This window comes from Pan paniscus, chromosome 11 (assembly GCF_029289425.2).
Source record: "Pan paniscus chromosome 11, NHGRI_mPanPan1-v2.0_pri, whole genome shotgun sequence".
In the NCBI taxonomy this organism is placed as follows: Eukaryota; Metazoa; Chordata; class Mammalia; order Primates; family Hominidae; genus Pan; species Pan paniscus.
Window position 1 is genome coordinate 38,325,192 of NC_073260.2, and position 17,269 is coordinate 38,342,460.

A 17,269-nucleotide genomic window follows, 5' to 3' on the forward strand; every position below is an offset into this window, starting at 1 on the left:
CTTCTTTAGAGCAATCATTTCAGATCTCTAATCCAGTGCATTGTTGGCTCATTCTCTCCCTACCTATTGCCAATTAGGCATCTAGCTTCCAACTCTCAGAAGCTCAGAGTCATTCCATGTATTCATTGCTCTTTTGGTTTACTTACTCATTCACTTCCATTCACTTACTTATTACACTTCCATTCACTCACCCATTCCACAAATATTTAATGCATACTTAAATATATTGAATAAATAAAAGAACAGGAATGTGCCTAGTTTCAACTATTGTCTAACTGCCAAGACCTCCATCAGCCTGTTCAGATTCTATCTAGACTATTCATCCAGTTGAATTTTCCTAGTGATTCCGGTCAAAAATGGTTTTAGCTGCTCCCACTCCCAGCTCTACAGAGGTCGAGGGCATTGATACCCTTCTTTTGGCACTGAGTTTGGTGCTTTCAAACCACACAGCTATGTCTGGCAAGACCTTGGTGCTTCTAATCTAGGTAGTCTTGAAATAGCTGATTCCTTTTGGATCAGCTCAGACCCCTGCTCCCTTGACCCTTTCCATTTTCATCTTTTGTAAGCAGCCCCCTTCTACACCAATCTACAGTTTTAAAATCAAGGCTGAGAATCTTCTTAACTCCTCTGGGTAATCTCAGATAGTCCTCAAATTAAGAAGGGAACATAGTAAGCATAACACCTAATACCCTTAAGTAAGTAATTTTGGGCAAATTAGGTAAAGAGATTCCCTGTATGAATGCCACACGTGTACTCAAGTTTACCATAAAACACTTCCTAGACACATTAAAGAGAGACACATCTGATCCTAGGGTGATTTATATCCTCAGCCAGCACCTGCATTTCCATCTGATTCATATTATATGCTTTGGTTTTCAATTGAAAAATGAACAGTAAAAATTTGAGTTTCACATTGCTGGAAGAGTTACTTCATCTCCTTTCATTTTCTATAAAATGATGGTGCTAAATTAGTAACAACGTATTAATGAGTACTTGTGCAGAATTTTAAAATTTACCCTCCAATACTTTATCTCAAAACAATTCTCTTTGAGTTACCCTTGTCTTCATTTTACGAATGAAGCAATTAAATCTCAGAGGGGTTAAGAAAATTCTCAGCTGCACAGTGAATAAGCCAGAAGTAAGGCTTACAGTCAGAACTTTTGACAGAAATCTCACACTCTTTACAGCACACTCCACCACTTCCAAATGTTTTCTGTGTTCTCTTTCAGGGAGGCGTGTATGAACTGCAAAGTTGTCTAGGGCAGAGTGTGGGGATCAAGCAGTAGGAGTCAGCAGCAAGGGCTGCCCAAAATACGCAAGAGAGCAGACAAATACAAATGCAAAGGAAGAACTGTCTATTCATTTCCTTAGCCTATTTTTTGATGGTATTGTTTGTTTGTTTGTTTGTTTTTCTTGCTAATTTGTTTGCGTTCCTTGTAGATTCTGGATATTAGTCCTTTGACGGATGTATGGATTGTGAAGATTTTCTCCCACTCTGTGGGTTGTCTGTTCACTCTGCTGACTATTCCTTTTGCCATGCAAAAGCTCTTTAGTTTAATTAAGTCTCACCTATTTATCTTTGTTTTTGTTGCATTTGCTTTTGGGTTCTTGGTCATGAAATCTTTGCCTAAGCCAATGTATAGAAGATGGCCAAAAACATGAAAAAGTACTCAACATGACAATGATTAGGGAGATGCAAATTAAAACCACAATATGATACCACCTTACTCCCTCAAGAATGGCCATTATCAAAAAATAATAAAGAAAAAAATAGATGTTGGGGTGCATGCGGTGAAAAGGGAACACTTCTACACTGCTGGTGGGAATGTAAACTAGTACAAACACTATGGAAAACAGTGGGGGAGATTCCTTAAAGAACTAAAAGTAGAACTACCATTTGATCCAGCAATCCCACTACTGGGTATCTACCCAGAGGAAAATAAGTCATTATACAAAAAAGATACTTGCACAAATATGTTTATAGCAGCAAAATTCGCAATTGCAAAAATGTAGAAACAGCCGAAATACCCATCAGTCAACGAGTGGATAAAGAAACTGTGACTGATATATTGATGTATGTATGTATATATGTATGTGTATATGTATATACACATACATATGTATATATGTGTATGTATATACGTATATACATATGTATATACATACACATACATATATATACATACATATATATACACACACATATATATATATGATGGAATACTACTCAGCCATAAAAAGGAATGAAATAACAGCATTTGCAGCAACCTAGATGGGATTGGAGACTATTATAGTTAGTAAAGTTACTCAGGAATGGAAAAACAAACATCGTATGTTCTCACTCATAAGTGGGAGCTAAACTATGAGGAAGGAAAGGCATAAGAATGATACAATGGACTTTGGGGACTCAGGGGGAAAGGGTGGGAAGGGGGTGAGAGATAAAAGGTTACCAATTGGGTTCTGTGTATACTGCTCCGGTGATGGGCAAACCAAAGTCATCACTAAAGAACTTATTCATGTAACCAAATACCACCTGTTCCCCAAAAACCTATGGAAAAAAATGCAAAGGGAAAGCAGCTCTGGAGAAAAGGGGCAGAAGATTAGGGAAAAGTCAGAGGAGAAATTATCCTGGGTGAAGTCCATATGAAGTGACTGATAAGTATGTGTTTTCATCTCCTATAATAATCAAACAATTATTTTTAATTCCCATTTTAAAAATGTTTAAATCATTCTCATTTACAGAATATTACCCTGGGAATTATAATTTCATTAAACTTTCTTTTGGTCAAAAGTATAATCACTTAAGTTACAGGAATTCCTTAAACTCAAATTGAGAAATAATCCAGAATTTTTTTTGAAGAAAAAGAAAAGTTCTCAAGTCTCTTGCTGTGGTTCTAGATGTTCAGTAGCAGGTCTCTTTGAAAGGTGAATCTACCTTGGCAGGTAACCCATCATTATTATCAGGATGGTGTCCAACGTGGCATGAGGGGGAATCTAGCAGAAAGTCTCTTGGCTACAGAAGATCTGGTAGGCCAGGCAAATTCCTAGACAGAAAGAAGTGTCCCTAGGGTGATCAGTAAATGCTTTCTGAATGAACAAGAGGAAAAAGAAACCCTCATCTCAGCAACCGTCCCCTTGGATCCACAACAAAGAATCTTGAATTCAAGAAAACACCTAAAGGAACAAAAACTTACAGGTGAGTGGAGAGTTTGTGAGAGAGGGGAAAGATTTCACTCTTGGATGAAGGCTTACCCTTTGATGAAAGAAGCTATGTGGAGTTCTCTCCTCCAAATGCTCTATTGAAAAAGCTACAAATTATCTGATAAATTCTGATTTATCCTCTAGTGACTTTAAACTTCTTGTAATGTCAGGCAATCCATTCACCCAGTGCTGAATGATTAAATTTCTCTTCTCTCTGTTCTTCTTCTATAAATTATATTTTCTCTATATGTGTTTAGCTTTCCACCACCTGCCTCCAGACTTACTTTCCCTGATGACGCTCATAAAAGCTAACATCTTTTAAGAGTCTAGGCCATCATATTCTCTTTTAACATGGTTAAACTTTCCAAGAATTTTACATTTCTTTTCAATTGGTTTAGTACATTCTTCCATGTAGTTGGCATTTAAGTGAGTGAAAACTTCTGTTCAAAGCAAGAGAACCATAAAACATTCAATAATTGCTCTCCAAGGAAATCCACAGAGACGGAGACTCAGACATGTTTTTCAGGCAACACTGCCACTCCTTACACAGCTTCCCCAGGAGGGACTCCAAGCACAACTTCAAGTAGTCTAAAGCTTCTTTATGGCCCCAAAGTCCTCCACAGAGCTGCCTCTGGCTGCTGTCCCCTAGACCACACAGACCACAATAAACCACATAAGAACATCTGTCAGCATTTCACCCAGAACCAAACCTAGCAGCCAGAGGTACATTCACACTTAAAGATCCCAAGATAGCTAGATTTCCCATAGAAATTAGTGTTTCCTCAATAACAGTTCATATATAGAAATAAGAAGGTATATGTCCTAAATATTTTTAGTTCACCAAAGGTATTTTCTCACCTTGATTCCTTAATCTGTGTCGCATTTGCTTATTTTGTTGTAGCACTATACAAATGAGTCTTTATATTAATATAAAATGGAGTTGTATTTCTATGGGTACCACTTAATTTCATCTTCTTCCATATGAATTGCACCGCTTTACCTGGCCATCTTCCATTAACTAGCTAGAGGGAGGCAGAATTCAGCTCCATCAAGAAGAAAGCTTTAATGTTGGAAGGTCCCACAGTGAAATAGACTCATGGCATAAGTAAGCTCTCTGGCATATGCCCCAACTACCAGAGATCCATGTACTCAAACCCAGGTTGAGACACCTCTGCCTCATTAAGAGCTGTCCTATGGGACCAAGCCCCTACATTGGGGACCATTTTCCACTATGCGTTCACAGATCTCCCCCATTCTGGGCCTCTGGAGCTAACGTCACATTTTAGATGTTCTCTTGCTCTCCTGCGTTTCAGACCTAGTGATTGCCACCGGTGTCTTAAATCCATTCTCAAGACGATAATTTTTTGTTGTTGTTCATTTATTAAATACATTTTAATTAAATTTATAGAGTGTGACAGGTACTCTTCTAGGTCTTGGAGGTATAACAATGGACAAAATATACAGAGTCCCTCATCTTATGATGCTTACATAGTAGAAGGAGGCCAGTCACAAATAAACAAGTAAACAGACATATGAATAATAAGGCATTTATCAGTACTAATGCAGAAATGCAAATCAGAGTAAAGAGTTAAAGATTAATGGGCTGAGTGTTTTAGACAGTTATGAGGGAAGGCCTGTCTGATGACACTTGAGCAGATGTGGTGGTGGGAAAGGGAGACATTCAAGTTTTTGCAGAATAGGCATTCCAGACTGAGCTAACAGCAAACGCAAAGACCCTGAGATGAAAGTATGTTTGGGATGTTTGATGAACAACTCTTAGGATCCTGGTCAACCACAGCTCACACCCAATCAGATTCTATCTTGGGTATATGCATTATAGTCACCAAGAAGGGGAAGAAATGGAGCCCTGATGCCAAAAAGGAGAGGCTGGACAGTTTCTTGTGACATAGTATGAAAAAAGAGATTCCAGCACTGAGTAAGTGGCTGGGATTCTTAACATTCACACCTCAGTTCCATGATTCTGTGCAAGCATATATATGTGTCTACATCCAGGTGACCTACCAGTATAACTAAGGCAAATGAGACTTGAAAAAACGTATTTAACTAATAGTGATAACAGTGTTATCTTTATGTTTGAGAAAGGTAGACATTATCACCAATTCCCAAGTATTTGCATGAAAATAAAATCATGCAGACAAAGAGGGCTGAAGTTTAATTTTTATAGCAAAGTTTTGATGTATTGATCAAATGCTTTCATTTTCCCACCTCTTGCTATGTTCTGAATTCTACAGTTCATGGATCAGCAATGACTAAAGATGATATTCTGAAAAGTTTTCAAATTATTAGCATATTGAGTCATATTTTCAACTTCTGGTTTAAGTCTCTATTTTTTTTTTTTTTTTAGGAGGCAATATGGTTTGGCTGTGTCCCCACAAAAATCTCTTCTTGAATTGTAATTCCCACAATTCCCATGTGTCATGGGAGGAGCCTGGTGGGAGGTGACTAAATTATGGGGTGGATTTTTCCTGTGCTGTTCTCACGATAGTTAATGAGTCTCACGAGATCTGATGGTTTTAAAAAAACAGGAGTTTCCCTGTATAAGCTCTCTTTTCCTGCCACCATCCATGTAAGATGTGACTTGCTCCTCCTTGCCTTCTGCCATGATTGTGAGGCTTCCCCAGCCACGTGGAACTGTGAGTTCTCCATTAAACCTCTTTCCTTTGTAAATTGCTCAGTCTCAGGTATGTCTTTATCAGCAGTGTGAAAATGGACTAATACAGAAGGTAAGAGTGTTATTCAGTATTTTAAAGCTTGACATCTAAATGGTTCTAAGCACTATGTCAAGTGATATAGCCCTTATAGCTGTATATCATGGGTATATCAAAAATAATGAATGATAATGGCAGCTACAGTTTCATTGGTCATGTTGTGGACTCTGTGTTCAGGCAAGTAATTTATTTATCTCATAAAAACATCACTGTGGGAGGGGTACTTTTATTATCTCCATATCACAGATAAAAGATCTGAGACTTCATAAGAGTAAGGAATTGGCATAACATCACAAAGCTAGTGGATGGCAGAGCTCAGCCTAGAACCTAGCTCCATCTGACGCTCTAGTCCAAGCTCTTAACCACCACATGATCCTGCTTTCAGAGCAGGGAAGGATAATTAGAGTATTTAAGAATCAGAGTTCTATTTATGCTACTATCATGGAGAAAAATCATTGGTTAGTACAACAAAGACTTCATGACTTGATTAAAATTAGCAGGTAAAATTCATTTATCTTGGAATTCATTCCTTAAGGTTCAAGATGGCAAGAAGCTAAACTGAAAAATAAATCTCTACCAATATGTTTACAGATGAACACTCTCCCTAGGTAACATGGGCACCACCTGATTTCAATATTACAGCTGATTGTTGTCTAACTTCAAAGTGTTATTCTGTTGTGAGAATATCAGGCCATGGAGGAGGAGAAGATAGAGTGCAGTGAGGGGTTATATGGGCAGGGATGGGCGGGAGGATGGGCACGCAATCTCTGCAGCCATTTGTGGGTTAACAGCAGTTACATAAGGCATGAATTTCAATGCGCCAGAAATCTGTTGCTCAAGCTAGTATTTGTGGAGTTCCCTTGTTCCCTCTTCTTGATGTGGGGGTTGATTTGCAGTCAAGTGTAATGAAATCAGCACTGGTTTAACAGGCTGGAAACTGCCTGTTATCCCAGCCTCTTCAATCACCAGTTGTGGAACCCTGGACAAATCACTTAACCTTGATGGACCTTAACTTTCTTATCTAGAAAAATTAGACAATTTAAAAATTAGATTAGCCCTTCAAGCAATTCTGTGAATCAAGGAGAATTTACAGCTTTTGCCATTTATTAAGTCCTCTCGTTATTTTTTTCTCTTGCTAGAATGTGAATGTTTCCAAAGTACATCGTACAGTAGGTAGCTCTTCAAATGAGCTCAGAAAAAATATTTGTTCAATGACTGAATATACATGAGGACTGATGGCCAAAGGACCCTAAGATATATCAACTGAGCTCTATTTTAAGATGGAAAGCAACAGTCATCCTTTTCATATAAGAGTAATATTTACCAAATATTTATTAATGAAAAGAAATTGCTTCTATTTGAAATTATAGCTAAAAGTAAATAGTAAAATAATATGTAAAGTTAATCCTACCTTTATAAAAATAATAAATGTAAATGTTAATGGACCAAAAAAGTTGAAGAAATATACACCAAACAACTGATAGTCGTTTTCTGGGAAAGAGGTTACAGCAGAAATATGAGTGATATTTACTTTCTACACTAAGCACCTCATTATATCTACATTTTGTATTTTATCATAGTACACATATAATTGGCTTAATTCATTTTTAATTGCTAAAATACATTGTTTCAAACTAGCCTGGCCAGGAACTGTCTGTGTCACCTATTACATGTCAATCCATGCAAAAAAAAAAAAAAAAAAAAACTAGACCCAAAAGACTGTCTCAAACCTAGAGATATTCCCTTGCTTTTACAGCAGAAAAAAAAAATACAGACAGATAACATTTTTTCCAGTTAATACAAGTGTGAATGAAAAGGTCTTTCTATTTTTTAGTTCCTGTGACCCCCAGGAGGGAAGGCTGTGGGCTGATTATTAGAGCATTTGAGTGTGTGGGTTGCCTGGAAGCGATAGCTAGCAAAGGCTGGGAGATGGGAAAATGATAAAGCATGCTTGGCTTACAGAGCTGCTGAGCCGAACAGCAGTGCTCTCACCCAGATATTATTCTTGTTAATTGTATCTGATTCCACTTGATTATGTATTTCATTGAATCTAAATGTTAGTGGGGGAGGTCCATGCTACTCATCAGAAACCTCAATAAAAAGGGCACCCCAGAACCCCTTGACAGAGAGCCATGCAAACACATTACCCTTCATTGTGACAGATTTGCTCCAGTAAATATGATCACTTTTTCTTCACCCTGTGTCTGTAAGCATTTCTAGAACACTTGATGCCATAATAACCAGAGAAAAAGCCCTTTCTAACATAATGGAGGCAATATACAATATGGACTATCATGTCATGTAAAAATTTATAACATTCACACAAGCAGGGGATTTATTTCTTATGTGTATGCAGTTCTTCTCCCTGTTGTTATTGATGAATGGAAAAAGATAAATGTACCGTATCATGAGGAAATAACAGCACGATGTGGAGCTGACTGCTGACTTCCCATCCAGTTAACATGGACAAGCTGCTGAAGCTCTCATCTAAGGCTTCATGGCATCATGGGTGGCAAGAAGGTTATGGGGTGATCTGAAACTCTACACCTTTGAGAATCAGAAGGATTAAATAAGATAAGCATAGATTTTGGACTCAGATCAGGTTTTCAGTCCAGCGGTAGCTTTGAGAGCTTAGGTAAGCTCTTAATTCAGTTTTCTGAGACTTGGTTTACTCAGCTGTCAAATGGGGATACTGATACCTATTTTCCAGTGTGTTGTAGAGGTTAATAATCCATAGTAGTAGCTCGTATGGTACATAGGAGGCCTACTGAAAATGTCTTTCATCTATTTCTTTTTATCCTTTCCATTCATGCTTCTTTCCTTTCTTCTTCTTCTTCTTCTTTTTTTTTTTTTTTTTTTTTTTTTTTTTTTTTTTTTTTTTGGCAGAAATAGCCAAGCTTTGTCATTCTACCTTCCAAGCTTGGCCATTCTACCTTCTGACCTCAAATCTTCAAAACAGGCCAGCAGTGCCATAAGCCAAGACCAGCCAAATTTATAAATGGAATAGTTTTCTTCTCTTTTCTATCTTGGGTCTTGGGTCTTCAAAACACTTAAAAATATGGAAGTATAGTTATAACTACATGTAAATTTACAAATTAAGGACTAGTCTAGATGATCTTTACATTTTCCTCTAGCCCTAAGACAAAGAGATAAATAGAGAGATGGCAGGCAGATAGAGCTTTTATTCTTATCCTTTTGGCTTTGCTTTTACAATGTGAATATAACGTTTATTGACCAGAAGATTAGCCAGGTCATGAAATGCTTATTAGCAGTTCATACCACCATGATGAATGGTGTTTCAATATTTTCAATCAGGGCCCTTGCCATATACACTGTTCCTGCATTTTTACACCAGTATAGGAAAGCTAGGATGTATCCTTTGTGGAAAGAGCAGGGCTGGGACTAGGGTCAGATGAGTGAGGCACCTGCATTGGGCACAAAATTTAAGACATTCCAAAAAACTCAGTAATCAAGGTAAACAATATTTTAATGCAACATTTAAAAAAATCATAATGCAACATTCCATGATGAACACACACAGTATCAAAATTTTAAATAAAGTCAGGAACCAATCCTGCGTTTTCTTCTCTCACCCCACCCTCACCCCAGCCCTGGGCAGAATCTGGGTCTGAAATTAGAATATGAGAATTCTGGCCTCCATTCTGATATCACTTAACTACAGTAAGCAAAAGCCTCAGGTAAGTTGCTGCAGTTCCTTAGTTCTCAGTTTCCTTGTGTCATTTCACTTGAAAGTCTGACTAGGTAACTTCTAACGGATCTTTGAACTTGGGACAATTCTATGATTTTCTATAATATGAAGTTGCTTTATTTGAAGTGTCATCAATGACTCAAAATGAGAAGTTCGTTCAGTAATTGATTCAGTTATTCAATCAAAAACGTTTACTGAACACCTATATATGCCAAGCACTGTGTTAGGCACAAAAAAATACAGAGCTGGGGACTACTGAAACACATAGAAAGAGAAGCCAACCTTAGAGTTAAGAGGTCAGGACAACTTCCCTAGAAAGAGACTCTAACCTAAAAACCCAAAGGAGTTAGGGGAAGACAAGGACAGAATTCCAGAAAGAGGGAACAGCATGGAGAAAGGCCTGAAGGTAAAAAGAAAAATCTCATGGGGGTAACTGTAAGAAGTTTAGTTTGGATGAAACATTAATAGGATGGATGGGGGGTAAAAAGTCTTTGATTATAGCACAGTAATAGAAGTATTTGCCAGAGTATAATGCAAAGACACAGAGTTATGAGTCAAACCTGGGTTGCAGTTCCTGCCCTGCTGCCAAATAGCTAGATGACAGAGTTTCCGCATCCAGTGGGATTCTATTTTAGAAAACATGACAAATTTTTCCATGAAGGGAGGCATTTAATTTCCTACGGAATGTTGTAAATCTCACATTTGAGATATTTACAGTTTATGTCCCTCAGTACCAAAGAGGTGCTGTAATCAGTACAAGTAGTCGTTTCCCTAAAACAATCTGCTAAACAGCTAAGTCCCTGTTGTCTGATGCCTATGAGCCTGAAGGTGCAAAGACTAGGCTAAACGCAAGCAAACTTTCATCTTCCCCAGACAGGTGTGAGAAGTGGGCAACTAGGCAAGTGTTATTGGCAGGTACTTCCAGCACATGTCTACTCTACCTAGGCTTATGACAGCCGAGCTGGTCTGCACCTGCCATATTTGTGTCTGCTGATTTAATTTCTGCACTTAGGAAGACAGGATTCAAGCCAACTATTTATAACCAACCCCCCCGCCCCCAAATTTTTTAATGAATGCAAAAGCACACCATCTCTTGAGTCCTGAGCATAAAGTTAAAGCTTTATGTTTTTAACCTCACTGCTATCACACTTAATACTCTCCATTTATTAGGTACTTACTCTGTCCGACCTTTACAACAAACTCAGTTAATCCTCACAAACCTCTGCAATGGGCTCCATCTTAAAAGCAGGAGTAATTGAAAGCACAGAGAAGTAAACCGTGTGCCCAAAGTCGCACAGTTAATAAGTGGCAGAGCCAGAATTAAGAATTCATTTAATTTAGAATTCTGAATTAATTCAGAATTAATTCAGGTTAACAGCCTAATTCTAGAGCCTGTGCTCTTAACCGCTGTGCTACATAAACAAGTCAGGCTCATCAGCCTGCATACCCAAGTGGTACCATTGAGGTATGGCACTCAGAGGCTCCTTAAGTTTCCAGGACATTTAAGGATCTGAATTCTCTGAGTTTTAGAGGACTCATTTCAGTCATGTAGTTGTGGGGAAGAAGAGCATCTGCTGTATCTGTCCTCAAATATATCTTTGCATGCTCTTGGAGAAAGGCATCCTTTCTCCTCTCTCTCTCCTCTCCTGTTCTCATTTCCCAAACCCTTTGTTCTTAGACACTAGCTGGTTCCATCTGCTCCCTTTTGATAAAAAATGCACTTGAGACTCACTGTACCTTCTCACTGTACCTACAGCCCCATAAATCTTTCCCCTGCTAGACTTCATAAGTGACTGATAGTTACGCATTGCACGTTTTTTTTTTCCTCCCATTCCCCACTGAACTCTGAAATGGTTTCTGAGCACACTGCTATACTAAAATTGCTTTCCTAATGGTCACCAGAAAACTCTTTTTCATTGTCCTTTTTCAGTTCCCTACTTTCAACCTTTTCAAACTCCCCTCACTTAAAATCATCCTGGTAATTTATACATTTGATGAAAGGAAATTGCTTGTACAATTATGAAAATGGGCTTTGAGACCTGACTCTGATACTTTGTAACTTGGTAGCTATGGACAAGCTACTGGGACCTCTCTGTTTCAGCTGCTTCAGCTGTGAAGTGGGAATAGGAGTCATAGGTGTTGTCAAGATTAAATAGGATTCCATGTGGAGGCATTTAAACAAGTCCTGGCACAGTTGGGACTGTTTCTGTGAAGTCTGAGCACTCCTCATGGTTCCCTGAGGCTTTTGCTTTCATGCCAGTTCTTTCCCTTCTTGTCTGAGTATTCACTTCCTATGCTCTTTCCTGGGGCTTATTTCTCTCCTTAATCCCTATATTTTGCTAAATGCTGAAATTTAGTCTTTGGCTGTATGGTGTCCTTCTCTTCCCATCTTCTTCCCTAATAAAAATAATACTTGGCATTTACTATGAAATCACTAGATGCTGGGATCTCTACTAATGCTTTCCAAGATGTTCTGGTGTCGCCCCAAAATCAATTTCTGCAAAACAGCATTAAGCCTTTTACTTTCCTGAGCTAACCTCCTTCCCCATCCCTCTGTCACCATCAATCCAGCTACCGACGGTCAAACCCGAAGTGCTATCTTGGATTTGCCTTCTGTTGCACTCCCTGTAGTCAATTTGAAAACAAACTCTGACTATGTTTTTCCCCCATTCTGGCATCTCTTAATGGCATTTTCAGATTGAAATTCAACATGTTTGGGCTTGGTTCAGTAAGGGACCTAGTTCCTGGGTCTGCAGTGTTGATGGCTGGAACACAGATGATCTGGCCCTCATTCCAGGATGCCAAGATGCAATGAGCTCTTTAAATGAGGTCCTTATGAACTCTCTGGTGCAGATTATTTTTAAAGTTTTCACAATGTATATTAAATCAGGAAATTCTGACAAGAAAGGGGGAAAAGGGAATTTATACACACTGCCATCCTACTATGTATCAGCAACTGTGCTAAATGCTGTTGCTTCCAAGATGCAGTGATGAGCTCATTTTTTAAACATAAAAAAAGAGTCATGATGCTATTTCCTAGTGGCACTTCAGGGTACAGTTCTTCTTCATAGGGGCAGCTGAGAAAATGTGTTTTTTTGTTTTGATTTGTGGCCTCCTTGGCATATTTTAACACTGACCTCCAAGTCAGTTGATCACGTTGGAGAAATGGAAGTCATGATTTATCTTCTACTATTCTAATGCAGGAATCATCACCTCATGGCTGGATTTCTCATTCATTTATTTAATGATTCATTCAACAAATATTTATTGGGTCCCTACTCCATACCAGGCCTGTGCTAAATGCTGGTGATGCCACTGTGAATGCCTTACTCTCACAATGCGAAAAAGGCAGGTACACAAGTGAATGCCAGGAAAGAAGAGGGTGATATAGGAGCACACAGAAGAAGGAAGGCCCTTCTTATATTAGCAGGCTTTATTTCACTTGTGTTTCAGATACATCTCCTCTTGTCCACCCCTACTGCCACCACCCTCGTCATTTAACACCTACATTTCCACAATAAGTTCCCTGCCTCCAGTCTCAACACCTCCAAGTCATCCTCCACACTGTGGTCACAGTCATCATTCTCTAATGCAAATCTGATCATGTCTCAAACTTTCTCAACTTTCAAACAAACACCCCTAGCCTTCCCCATAAAATTGAAGTACTTATGCTTGGATAGTTCCATTCACACTTGATTGCTGCTTATGTCTCTTGCTTGATGTTGTGCCACTGCAAAAAGCTAAGAACCCGTATCTGTCGCTACAGCCACACAGAACTACTTCCAGGCCTTTCAGAGATATTTCTGCCTGGAAAGCCCTTCTTTCCTCCTTGTCCTTGTTCAAGACTCAGCTAATGTCAAGCTCTCTGAGAAACCTTCTTGATCTTCTTACTCTCCTTGAGTTGGATGCCCTCCCTTTGTGCTTCCATGGCATTCTGAGCATATCTCTAAAAAACTCACTCTATAGCATTACTTGTTAATTGGTGTCACCCAGATGCTGTTCACCCTCAATGGCTCTAACCACATGAGATGGCTTATTGCCACCCTAATTTATCAGACACTCTCAAGTATTTCCTCTGCCTGGAATGTCCTTTCTATCCTTTCCTCCCTGGTAAAAGACTATTCATTTTTCTCAAAGATCACCTGCTCAAATCCTCCAGGGAAAGGAAAAAATCACTTTCATGCCTGTACTATTGGCACATGGTTTAACCTACAATTACAGCAGTTAATCAGATTGCATCATAGTTAAATACCTGTTACCTTGATGATTGGGACCATTTTTTACTTTCTTATCTTTTTTTTCCCAGCCTCCAGCATGTAACAAGTACTTATACATGTTTTCTGAATGGTGAGAAAATCCAGGAGGAGGGGATGAAGTGTACAGCATACACGTTAAGAGCTCATAGTACAATACAGAACCATCCTGCTTTCTATTTCATGTGTGTTCATCTTGTATTTACAACTAGAACATAAACACTTTGAGGGACAGAACTATGTTACATATTTTATATGACTTCCAATGCTAAATACAGGATAGGTGGTCAATAAATCCTTGTAAATAGAATCTAGTATAATAAAAATAAACTGATCTTGCAGATGAAGTAAGAGGAAATATATAGTAACAAAGCAAATAAAGAGCTCTAGTGAAAGCAAAAAATATTCTTGATCTTTTCTTGCCAAGGTTTTCAAAGAAAATGATGAGAGTGTTCACCATGGGATAAAAAGGACATATGCTGACAATTATAGTTAAATCCCCTGTATGCGAATTTCACTTGAAAATATTCCTGGAAAGGTCTTTACTTCCCTAGTTATTTGAAAATAAAACACTCAGATTTCTATCTTACTGAATACCTTTAAAATCATAAAAGTGAAACTATTTTAATAATAAGCATCCCTTTCCCAATTCCCCCCCACCCCCCGCTTCTTTTTTTCCTTTCTTAAAAAAGCTTTTCACCTTTGGCTATGCTTACTTATGAGTGAAGATCACTTTCATAAGTCATTTCTCAATTAATCTCACGAATATCATGCTTTCTCCCACTTCAAAGAAGTCACAAAATGTTTAAGATAAAAAGGTCCCCATCCCAAGCAGCAGAGAGACTCCCCAACCTGTCATCTCAAAGTGAAGAGAAGCCCTCACCCCCACCCGTGAGGAGCAGCAGGCATAAGTACTGGATCTGAGCTTCCGGAGTTTACTTCTGTCAGCATCAGCTTGGCTTCCAGATTCCCCATACACTTTTCCTAAAAATACAAGGCTCCTGACGTGCACAAGAGCCAAAAATGTACCTGTCTGCCCAACCCGCCTTTCAGGTACAACCAACACGTCAAGATGGAGAAACTTTCACACGAGGCACTTTCTAGACCTAAACAACTAACTTGTAAGTATGCTAAACGTTATCCCAGAAATAGTGAAGTCTTTTACACTCCAGATGTGACATTCTAGACACCTCAAAACTAGCGTCCCACCAGAAGAATAGGAGCTGCCAACCATACAAGCAGAAGGGGCATAGAAATTCAGTGAAGGCTGTAGTGTACGTCCCCTCCAGTCAACCTCTTCCTGCCTTCATTAACCTCTAGTCACACCTCTCCTAAGTGACCATTATTTGTCCCTCTTCTATCTCCCTTTGTCCCAGTCCTGGACTCCTCACAGGCTGACCCAGTCTCTGCTGTTTCAAAAGGCCATTCGATTTGACGCTTTTCCCGGGTGCAGCGGGTGCACTGCACTCTGAGATCCCGCCCCAGTAGTAGAAAGGATTTTAGGAAATCCTTTTCTCAGGACCTTTTCCGTTGGGCCGAAGAGATATTCAGAACCGTGCCTGTCCACCAACTAGATAGCAGACACCACAGAATCTCTCCCAGGAAAGAGGTTGAAAGGAAAAAAACCCGACATCCCCACAAAGAAAAATAATAACCCAGAATCCTCCACATATTCCACACGTGCGTGTCATAAAACCCTTGGGAAATGGGTTGGGAGAGGATAAAGCCCCGTCTTCCCACTGCCGCCGCCGCAGCAGCAGCCCCTGTTCAGCTCCCAGCGCTGCCGCGGTGGTGTGCGTGAAGACAGCACCTTCCCTGGGGAGGAGAGATCCTAGCGTCCTCCGTTCTAGGAGGTGATTATGGCAAGCCTGTCAGTAACTCATCATTTATCCCCGCACTGACCCAAGCCTCACCCCGGCGCCTTTGGCACCGGAGCTCGATGAGAAAGCCGAAGGCCGCCCCTCCAGTTTTCCAGGTGACACACACACCCCACTATGCGCCTAGGACGCAGAGGGGTGGAAGGGAAGGATGACAGGTGCCCATGCCTGAGGGAAAATCAATGGCAACCCTTACAGCTTGGGGTGAGAAATCTCAACCCCCGCCCGGGTGGGAGGACTTGGCATCAGCTACCTGCAGGGCGCCTCCGCCTGCACACCCACCCAACGCGTGCAGGCTCGCGTTGCAGCCCGGAATGCAGTCAGGAGGGTGGAACGGGACGGAGGGAGCCTCCACGCCCCCTTTGTCTCCACGTTTCCCAGATGACATGGAAGGAAAGTTTATGAGCAGGGAGGTGGTAGCTTTCTGCTGGGTCAATCTCACACCTCGCAGGAGGCGACCCTCCCTGGGTTCGTCCTCTCCTCTGCACAGCCCCAGCGCCGCCTTCATCTGCACCTCGACACCCACAAGCAAGGCATGGGACACCTGCGCCGCCGGGTCCGGCCAGGAGCTTGCCCCGCGCTGCCCTACTGCCCCGGTGCAGAGACTTCCCCAGCGGCCCGGCTGCGGGCGCCGCACTCACCTCCCGCAGCGGAGCGTCCTCCAGTGCGCCCTACTGGGCCGTCCGGCTCCCGGGAGCGAGGTACATTCAGGCGGCGGTCCGAGACACGCTCTCCAGGCGCTGCTGCATTCCGCTTGCGTGGGAGAGCAAGCCGGCGAGCGAGCGGCGCGGGCGTGTACGAGTGTGTGTTTGTGCGAGTGTGTGCGCGAGTGTGTGTATGTGTGTGTCCGTGTTTGTGCGCGCGCCCGTGGGGCGGAGGTGCGCGGGATCACAGATGCCGCTGGGCACCCATCCCGCGCTCTGCTTCCTCCGCTGCCTCCTCCTGGCGCTGCAGCTTGCACAGGGTCCAGGTTTCAGGATCTCCTGTTTGTTTAATGAAAGGAAAGAGCAAAAGGCTGGCGCGGAGGGGGCGGAGGAGGGGAGAGGCGGGGAGGGTGCCGGGCTGCGCATGCTCAAGAGAGACTCAGCTCTGGCTCCAGAGCCCAGACAGAGCAGAGAGAGTGAGCTCCGGGTAGAGGCAAGCCAGCCAGATTGCGTCCAGCGGCAGTCGCTCCGCGGGGTTCCCAGCAGGCAGCGGGGAAACCCCGCCGCAAAGGTGCGCCCTGCGCGGGGACTCCGCGGCGCATGCAGAGCTGGAAGCCAGTGGTGGGATCCCCACCCATCCTTGGAGACCGCTTCTGCCTCGAGTCCTCGGTAACGTGGGGCTGTCCTCTCCCGGTGTGGTTTTAGCGCTGGCGCGGGCGTTCCTGTGGGCCATTCTCTTGCTTCTACCCTGCGGGCAACCGAGATGCGTCTCCCCAGAGGTCCAGGAGGAACCACAGGCTGCAGGTCGCCCCGAACTAAAATGAGTTTCCTGGTGTGTGCTTCTTTCTTCCCCTCC

General features: G+C 41.4%; 1 protein-coding gene across 1 annotated transcript in view; it reads right to left on the reverse strand.

The window, feature by feature from the left end:
* PLPPR1 (phospholipid phosphatase related 1) overlaps window positions 1-16,787 on the reverse strand; it is a 293,484-nt gene extending 276,697 nt beyond the window's left edge. The window contains exon 1 of the mRNA XM_008974087.4: window positions 16,411-16,787. The gene's annotated coding sequence lies outside the window, so the exon portion shown is untranslated. The remainder of the gene's footprint in view (window positions 1-16,410) is intronic.
* Window positions 16,788-17,269: the final 482 nt, after the last annotated feature.